The following is a 9,482-nucleotide window of genomic DNA, read 5'->3' on the forward strand; positions in this document are numbered from 1 at the left end:
TGGCACTGCCGTTTAGGTCATATTGGTGTAAAGCGCATGAAGAAACTCCATACTGATGGGATTTTGGAATCACTTGATTATGAATCACTTGATGCTTGCGAACCGTGCCTCATGGGCAAGATGACTAAAACGCCGTTCTCCGGTACTATGGAGAGAGCAACAGATTTGTTGGAAATCATACATACAGATGTATGTGGCCCGATGAATATTGAGGCTCGTAGCAGGTATCATTATTTTCTGACCTTCACAGATGATTTGAGCAGATATGGGTATATCTACTTGATGAAACATAAGTCTGAAACATTTGAAAAGTTCAAAGAATTTCAGAGTGAAGTGGAAAATCATCGTGACAAGAAAATAAAGTTTCTATGATCTGATCGTAGAGAAGAGTATTTGAGTTACGAGTTTGGCCTTCAGTTAAAACAATGTGAAATAGTTTCACTACTCACGCCACCTGGAACACCACGGTGTAATGGTGTGTTCGAACGTTGTAATCATACTTTATTAGATATGGTGCGATATATGATGTATCTTACCGATCTACCACTATCGTTTTGGTGTTATGCATTAGAGACAGCTGCATTCACGTTAAATAGGGCACCATCAAAATCCGTTGAGACGACGCCTTATGAACTGAGGTTTAGCAAGAAACCAAAGTTGTCGTTTCTTAAAATTTTGGGGTTGCGATGCTTATGTGAAAAAGTTTCATCCTGATAAGCTCAAACCCAAATCGGAGAAATGTGTCTTCATAGGATACCCAGAGGAAACAGTTGGGTATACCTTCTATCACAGATCCGAAGGCAAGACATTCGTTGCTTAGTATGGATCCTTTCTAGAGAAGGAGTTTCTCTCGAAAGAAGTGAGTGGGAGGAAAGTAGAACTTGATGAGGTAACTGTACCTGCTCCGTTATTGGAAAGTAGTTCATCACAGAAATCTGTTCCTGTGACTCCTACACCAATTAGTGAGGAAGTTAATGATGATGATCATGGAACTTCAGATCAAGTTATTACTGAACCTCGTAGGTCAACCAGAGTAAGATCCGCACCAGAGTGGTACGGTAATCCTGTTCTGGAGGTTATGTTACTAGACCATGACGAACCTACGAACTATGAAGAAGCGATGGTGAGCCCAGATTCCACGAAATGGCTTGAGGCCATGAAATCTGAGATAAGATCCATATATGAGAACAAAGTATGGATTTTGATTGACTTGCCCAATGATCGGCGAGCCATTGAGATTAAATGGATCTTCAAGAGGAAGACGGACGCTGATAGTAGTGTCACTATCTACAAAACTAGAATTGTCGCAAAAGGTTTTCGACAAGTTCAAGATGTTGACTACGATGAGAGTTTCTCACTTGTATCTATGCTTAAGTCTGTCCGAATCATGTTAGCAATTGCCGCATTTTATGAAATATGGCAAAGGGATAAACAAAACTGCATTCCTTAATGGATTTATTAAAGAAGAGTTGTATATGATGCAACCAGAAGGTTTTGTCAATCCTAAAGGTGCTAACAAAATATGCAAGCTCCAGCGATCCATCAATGGACTGGTGCAAGCATCTCGGAGTTGGAATATACGCTTTGATAAGTTGATCAAAGCATATAGTTGTATACGGACTTGCGGTGAAGCCTGTATTTACAAGAAAGTGAGTGGGAGCACTACAGCATTTCTGATAAGTATATGTGAATGACATATTGTTAATCAGAAATAATGTAGAATTATTCTGCAAGCATAAAGGAGTGTTTGAAAGGAGTTTTTCAAAGATAGACCTCGGTGAAGCTGCTTACATATTGAGCATCAAGATCTATAGAGATAGATGAAGACGCTTGATAAGTTTTTCAATGAGTACATACCTTAACAAGATTTTGAAGTAGTTCAAAATAGAATAGTCAAAGAAAGAGTTCTTGCCTGTGTTACAAGGTGTGAAATTGAGTAAAGACTCAAAGCCCGACCACGGCAGAAGATAGAAAGAGAATGAAAGTCATTCCCTATGCCTTGGCCATAGGTTCTATAAAGTATGCCATGCTGTGTACCAGATCTATTGTATACCTACACTGATTTTGGCAAGGGAGTACAATAGTGATCTAGGAGTAGATCACTGGACAGCGGTCAAAATTATCCTTAGTGGAATAAGGAAATGTTTCTCGATTATGGAAGTGACAAACGGTTCGTCGTAAAGGGTTACGTCGATGCAAGTTTTGACACTAAATCTAGATGACTCTAAGTATCGGTCTAGATACATATTGAAAGTGGGAGCAATTAGCTAGAGTAGCTCCGTGCAGAGCATTGTAGACATAGGAATTTGCAAAATCCTTACGGATCTGAATGTGACAGACCCGTTGACTAAAATTATCTCATAATCAAAACATGATCACACCTTAGTACTCTTTAGGTGTTAATCACATAGCGATGTGAACTAGATTATTGACTCTAGTAAACCCTTTGAGTGTTGGTCACATAGAGATGTGAACTATGGGTGTTAATCACATGGTGATGTGAATTATTGATGTTAAATCACATGGCGATGTGAACTAGATTATTGACTCTAGTGCAAGTGGGAGACTGAAGGAAATATGCCCTAGAGGCAATAATAAAGTATTATATATTTCCTTATATCATGATAAATGTTTATTATTCATGCTAGAATTGTATTAACCGGAAACATAATACATGTGTGAATACATAGACAAACAGAGTGTCACTAGTATGCCTCTACTTGACTAGCTCCTTAATCAAAGATGGTTATGTTTCCTAGCCATAGACATGAGTTGTCATTTGATTAACGAGATCACCTCATTAGGAGAATGACGTGATTGACTTGACCCATTCCGTTAGCTTAGCACCCGATCGTTTAGTATGTTGCTATTGCTTTCTTCATGACTTATACATGTTCCTCTGACTATGAGATTATACAACTCCCGTTTACCGGAGGAACACTTTGTGTGCTACCAAACGTCACAACGTAAATGGGTGATTATAAAGGTGCTCTACAGGTGTCTCCAAAGGTACTTGTTGGGTTGGCATATTTCGAGATTAGGATTTGTCACTCCGATTGTCGGAGAGGTATCTCTGGGCCCACTCGGTAATGCACATCACTATAAGCCTTGCAAGAATTGTGACTAATGAGTTAGTTGCGGGATGATGTATTACGGAACGAGTAAAGAGACTTGCCAGTAACGAGATTGAACTAGGTATCGAGATACCGACGATCGAATCTCGGGCAAGTAACATACCGATGACAAAGGGAACAACGTATGTTGTTATGCGGTCTGACCGATAAAGATCTTCGTAAAATATGTGGGAGCCAATATGGGCATCCAGGTCCCGCTATTGGTTATTGACCGGAGAGGTGTCTCGGTCATGTCTACATAGTTCTCGAACCCGAAGGGTCCGCACGCTTAACGTTACGATGACAGTTTTATTGAGTTTTGATGTACCGAAGGAGTTCGGAGTCCCGGATGAGATCGGGGACATGACGAGGAGTCTCGAAATGGCCGAGACATAAAGATCGATATATTGGACGACTATATTCGGACTTCGGAAAGGTTCCGAGTGATTCGGGTATTTTTTGGAATACCAGAGAGTTAAGGGAATTCGTATTGGGCCTTAATGGGCCATACGGGAAAGGAGGGAAAGACCTCAAAGGGTGGCCGCACCCCTCCCCGTGGGCTAGTCCGAATTGGACTAGGGAAGGGGGGCGCCCCCTTCCTTCTTTCTCCTTTCCCCTTCCCTTCTCGTACTCCCACAAGGAAAGGAGGAGTCCTACTCCCGGTGGGAGTATGACTCCCCCCTTGGGCGCGCCACCTCCCCTTGGCCGGCCCTCTTCCCCTTGCTCCTTTATATACGGGGGCAGGGGGGGCACCCCATAGTCACACTTGATATACGATATTTTAGCCGTGTGCGGTGCCCCCCTCCACCATATTACACCTCGATAATACCGTTGCGGAGCTTAGGCGAAGCCCTGCGTCGGTGGAACATCATCATCGTCACCACGCCGTCGTGCTGACGAAACTCTCCCTCAACACTCGGCTGGATCGGAGTTCGAGGGACGTCATCGAGCTGAACGTGTGTAGAACTCGGAGGTGCCGTGCGTTCGGTACTTGATCGGGCGGATTGTGAAGACGTACGACTACATCAACCGCGTTGTGATAACGCTTCCGCTGTCGGTCTACGAGGGTACGTGGACAACACTCTTCCCTCTCGTTGCTATGCATCACCATGATCTTGCGTGTGCGTAGGAATTTTTTTGAAATTACTACGTTACCCAACACTGCCCTCCCTCCCCGCCACTATATATCGGGCCAAGGGAGAGGGGGGGGCGCAGTCTTGGCCCTTCCTCCAAGGAAGGGTGCGGCCAGGGAGGAGTCCATCGTCCCCAAGGCACCTTAGAGGTGCCTTCCCCCTTTAGGACTCTCCCTTTCCCTTATCTCTTGGCGCATGGGCCTCTTGGGGCTGGTGCCCTTGGCCCATATAGGCCAAGGCGCACACCCCTACAGCCCATGTGCCCCCCCGGGGCTGGTGGAGCCCCTTGGTGGACCCCCGGACCCCTTTCGGCACTCCCGGTACAATACTGATAAAGTGCGAAACTTTTCTGGCGACCAAAATAAGACTTCCCATATATAAATCTTTACCTCCGGACCATTCCGGAACTCCTCGTGACGTCCGGGATCTCATCCGGGACTCCGAACAACTTTCGGGTTACCGCATACTAATATCTCTATAACCCTAGCGTTACCGAACCTTAAGTGTGTAGACCCTACGGGTTCGGGAGACATGCAGACATGACCGACACGACTCTTCAGTCAATAACCAACAGCGGGATCTGGATACCCATGTTGGCTCCCACATGCTCCTGGATGATCTCTCATCGGATGAACCATGATGTCGAGGATTCAATCAATCCCGTATACAATTCCCTTTGTCTACTGGTATAGTACTTGCCCGAGATTAGATCGTTGGTATCCCGATACCTTGTTCAATCTCGTTACCGGCAAGTCTCTTTACTCGTTCCGTAACACATCATCCCGTGATCAGCTCCTTGGTCACATTGTGCACATTATGATGATGTCCTACCGAGTGGGCCCAGAGATACCTCTCCGTTTACACGGAGTGACAAATCCCAGTCTCGATTCGTGCCAACCCAACAGACACTTTCGGACATACCTATAGTGCACCTTTATAGCCACCCAGTTACGTTGTGACGTTTGGTACACCCAAAGCATTCCTACGGTATCCGGGAGTTGCACAATCTCATGGTCTAAGGAAATGATACTTGACATTAGAAAAGCTCTTAGCAAACGAACTACACGATCTTGTGCTAGGCTTAGGATTGGGTCTTGTCCATCACATCATTCTCCTAATGATGTGATCCCGTTATCAACGACATCCAATGTCCATGGTCAGGAAACCGTAACCATCTATTGATCAACGAGCTAGTCAACTAGAGGCTTACTAGGGACATGGTGTTGTCTATGTATCCACACATGTATCTGAGTTTCCTATTAATACAATTCTAGCATGGATAATAAACGATTATAATGAACAAGGAAATATAATAATAACCAATTTATTATTGCCTCTAGGGCATATTTCCAACACCTACCACCGCGCCACCTCAGCTGCCTGCCTGCCTACATGGCACCGCAGGCATCGCTGGCCAGGGCGCGTGTCGAAGCGAGGAGGAGCGGCGACGGACGGGATGGGCCTCACCCCCGCCCCCGATAAAGCTAGGGGACACCTCAGCGGCGCATTAAATGCAACTTGTCCTGTAATGCGAGCGATAAGCTCGCAATACTGTACGCCTTTCCACCTCCTGTATGCCACTGTGGCAGCCCCTTTCGCCTATAAAAGGAGGCCCATGGCATACTGGGAAAGGATTCGGCTCTTTTAAACCACGCACTCACCATAGCTAGTTAGAGAGCTGAAGAACTCTCTGAAATACACCCACCAAAGCAGGACTAGGGTTTTACGCATCCTCGCGGTCCAAACCTGGGTAAACGATCCTTGTGCTGACTACTGATCCTGCTCTTCTCGCAACCCTGTGCCCCGGCAACCGTGGTAGGGATTCTTGTGATCCCATAGGTGTCGTTCCACACTGACATGTTTGGCGCGCCAGGTAGGGGGTGCGCAATTGTGAGAATCTGGTCTAGTTGCTAGCCTAGCGTCTCTTCATCACTATGGCTCCCAAGAAGAAGACGGTCACGACGATCGGCTCGTCGGGGGCCGAACGGCCCGTACCACTACGGGCGAGCAGCGGCCCGGTCGCGGACATGACCCGGGCCGTGGTCCGTGAGCACCAGCATCACCCTGGCAGTCAGAGCCTGGCGAGCGGCGTTGTTCGCACGCTCGACGACCGGCCGCACATCGCCAGATCCAAAGACGGAGCTGGGCCCCCTGCAGGCGGCGCGGGGCCCTCCAGGGGTGTCGTTGTGCCACCTCCGGGCGGCGCAGCGACCTCCAAGACACCCACGCCGGCGACCACTTTGCGCTCTTCCCATGGTGTGCGCGACGAACAGCGTCACCACGCCGGCGACCCTGGGCACCGCTGTGGGAAGAGCCCTGTGCATCATCCGCGGGATGAAGGAGTTCAGCATGCCCGCCGAAGTGCTGGCGAAAATGGCGCGCAGCCGCTGGGCCGTGGTGGAGCTCCTTCTAGCATGGTTAGAAGTCGAAGCACGCCATGGTCCACGCAGCTATCGCCGCCACCCACGCCAGCGGAAGCTTTGGCGTGCGCGCAGCTGCTCCTCGACTTCCCTCCTGCTGCAGAGAAGCTCGACGAGTGGAGGGCCACCATCCGGAGCCTCGTCGCCGTCGCCAACAAAGATGATGCGCGACCGGCGGGGCCCTCGGGGCGGCGCTCCACCGAGCCACCCCATGCTGGCACTGGGAGGTCCGGGGGAGCTGCGGCCACGGTGCACTCTCCTCCTCCTCGCCAGCCACCGCGGGCGTCTGCCCGTCGTGATGACGCTTGTGATAACATCTCTATAGCGTCGTCTGACCCGCGGACCCACCGCGACCAGCGCCAAGTTCTTCGAGAACGAGCTCACGAAGATGCTCGGACCACTATTGAGCGCCGGCGTGATACACGCCACCAGTCGACAAGCGGGCGTGACCCGCTATGGACCACCCAGCACCGGGGGCCCCGGCGGCCTACCTTACGAGGTGGGCTGCCTGGCCTTTACCCGTGAGCTGCGGCAGTTCCAGTGGCCGTCCCACCGCACGTTCAAGCCCGACGTCGGCGAGAAGTACACTGGCAAGACCCATCCATCCGAGTTCCTAAGCATCTACACCATCGCGATGCAGGCGGCCGGAGCTCGCGACGACAAGGTGCTTGCCAATTATTTCCCGCTGGCACTGAAGCCCAATGTTATGTCTTGGTTGATGCACTTGCTGGCGGATTCCATTTCTTCTTGGTCAGATCTGTGCCATGAGTTCGTTGGCGCCTTGACAGGAGGCCACCAAGCTCATGGCCAGGCCAGTGACCTGCATATCATTCCCCAGAAGGAAGGGGAAACCCTACGCAAGTACATCCAGAGGTTCAGCCGGGTGCAGTACAACATCCCTGACGTTCATCCCGCCGCTATGATCAGCGCGTTCCACCAGAACATGCGCAATCACAAGATGCGCGAAGAGCTGGCGATGACCAAGGTTAAGGATGTGGCCGAGCTCTACGTTCTGGCCGATAAATGCGTCCGAGCTGAAGAGGGAAGGAAGTACCCCGGCGAAGACGCCGATGCAGAAACCGACTCTACCGATGAAGACGCCGCCACCCCAACGAAGAAGGGCCGGTGTCGCAACAGGAAACGTAAGGGCAAGGCCGTACTTGCCTTCGAGGGGTCTGACGACACCGGCGCTGCTAAGAAGGTCAAGGCAGACGGCCCCGGCAAGGAGATTGCCGGGTGCGCCGCCTGCCGAACCTTAGCAGCTGCCGACAAGCCAGGGGGCTCTGGCAAGCAGTACTGCAAGATCCACCGCACCAAGGGCCACGACCTCCAGAACTGCTGACAAGTCGAGCTGCTTGCTGAAAAGCAAAAGGCCGAGTATGAAAGGCGGGACAAGGAGAAAGGTCAGGACGGTGCCGAGGGATCCGGCAAGAAGCGTGGTGGCCAAGGAAGCCGCCCCGGCAAGGACAACCAGCAAGAGATGCCCGCCCGGGGCCGTGACAAGAAACAAGAAGACGATGATCACGACGAGGACGACGAGTCCGGTGAGCAAGAGTTCCAGAAGGCTACGGAGGCCATGTGCGTCGATGGTGGCGCCTCGCTGCATACTTCTCACCGCCAGCTCAAGCAGTGGGCGCGTGAGATTACAGCGGCGGAGCCATCGTTCGACGCTCAGAAGCCGCTAAAGTGGTCCAGCACGCCCCTCATCTTTGACGCCGAGGACCACCCTGACCGCACGACCATGGTCGGGTGTTTTCCATTGTTGGTCTCACCAACGATACGCAACCTCAAGGTGAACAAGATGTTGGTTGACGGCGGGGCCGGCCTAAACTTGATCTCGCCCGTTGTGATCAAAAGGCTGCAAATTCCTGATGAAGACCTCGAGGAAACGGGCACGTTTCAAGGGGTCAATCCGGGGAGGAGCCAGCCGAAGGGAAAGGTCACAATGCCCGTGACGTTTGGAGGAGAGTTGAACTACAGGACGGAGAGGATCATCTTCGACGTGACCGAGATCCCCTTGCCCTACAACGGGATCCTCGGCCGCCCGGCACAAGCCAAGTTCATGGCGGCATCACACTACGCCTACAACATGCTAAAGATGCCCGAGCTGTTGACCATCATCTCTGTCCCCTCCGACAAGAAGGACACATTGATTTGCACCGACCAACTCTACCGGGAAGCAATTGCAGCAGCTGCCGTCAAGGCACCTGCTCCTGCCGCTGAAGGCCCGGGAGGGAAGAAGAAGCCCGGCAAGACCTCTCGCACCCACTCTGGCAAGCGCACCTCCTCGGAGTGTTGTGCTACCATCAAGGACGTGCCAGAGAGATCTACCGTCAAGAGCAAGAAATCCAGAGCTGAGCCGCCGCAGACCAAGAAGGTGTCCGTCAGGGAGGATGGCATGGGAGGGGCCTTCACCATACGCTCCACCCTCGACAGCAAATAGGAAGGCGCGCTCATCACCTTCCCGCGGGCGAATGTCGACGTGTTTGCGTGGAAAGCATCCGACATCCCCGGTGTTCCCAGGGAGGTGATTGAGCACCACCTAGCTGTTTGTCCTCATGCGCGGCCCGTCAAGCAGAAGGTCAGAAAGCAGGCTCTGGAGAGGCAGGAGTTCATCATAGAGGAGATCAAGAAGTTGGAAGGGCAGGTTTGGTGAGAGGAGTGCTTCACCCCACGTGGTTGGCCAATCCAGTAGTGGTGCGCAAGGCAAATGGGAAGTGGAGGCTGTGTATTGACTACACAGATATCAATAAAGCTTGTCCCAAGGACCCCTTCCTGTTGCCGCGCATCGACCAAATTGTCGACTCCACGGCCGG

This window comes from Aegilops tauschii, chromosome 4, assembly GCF_002575655.3.
Source record: "Aegilops tauschii subsp. strangulata cultivar AL8/78 chromosome 4, Aet v6.0, whole genome shotgun sequence".
Classification (NCBI taxonomy): Eukaryota; Viridiplantae; Streptophyta; class Magnoliopsida; order Poales; family Poaceae; genus Aegilops; species Aegilops tauschii.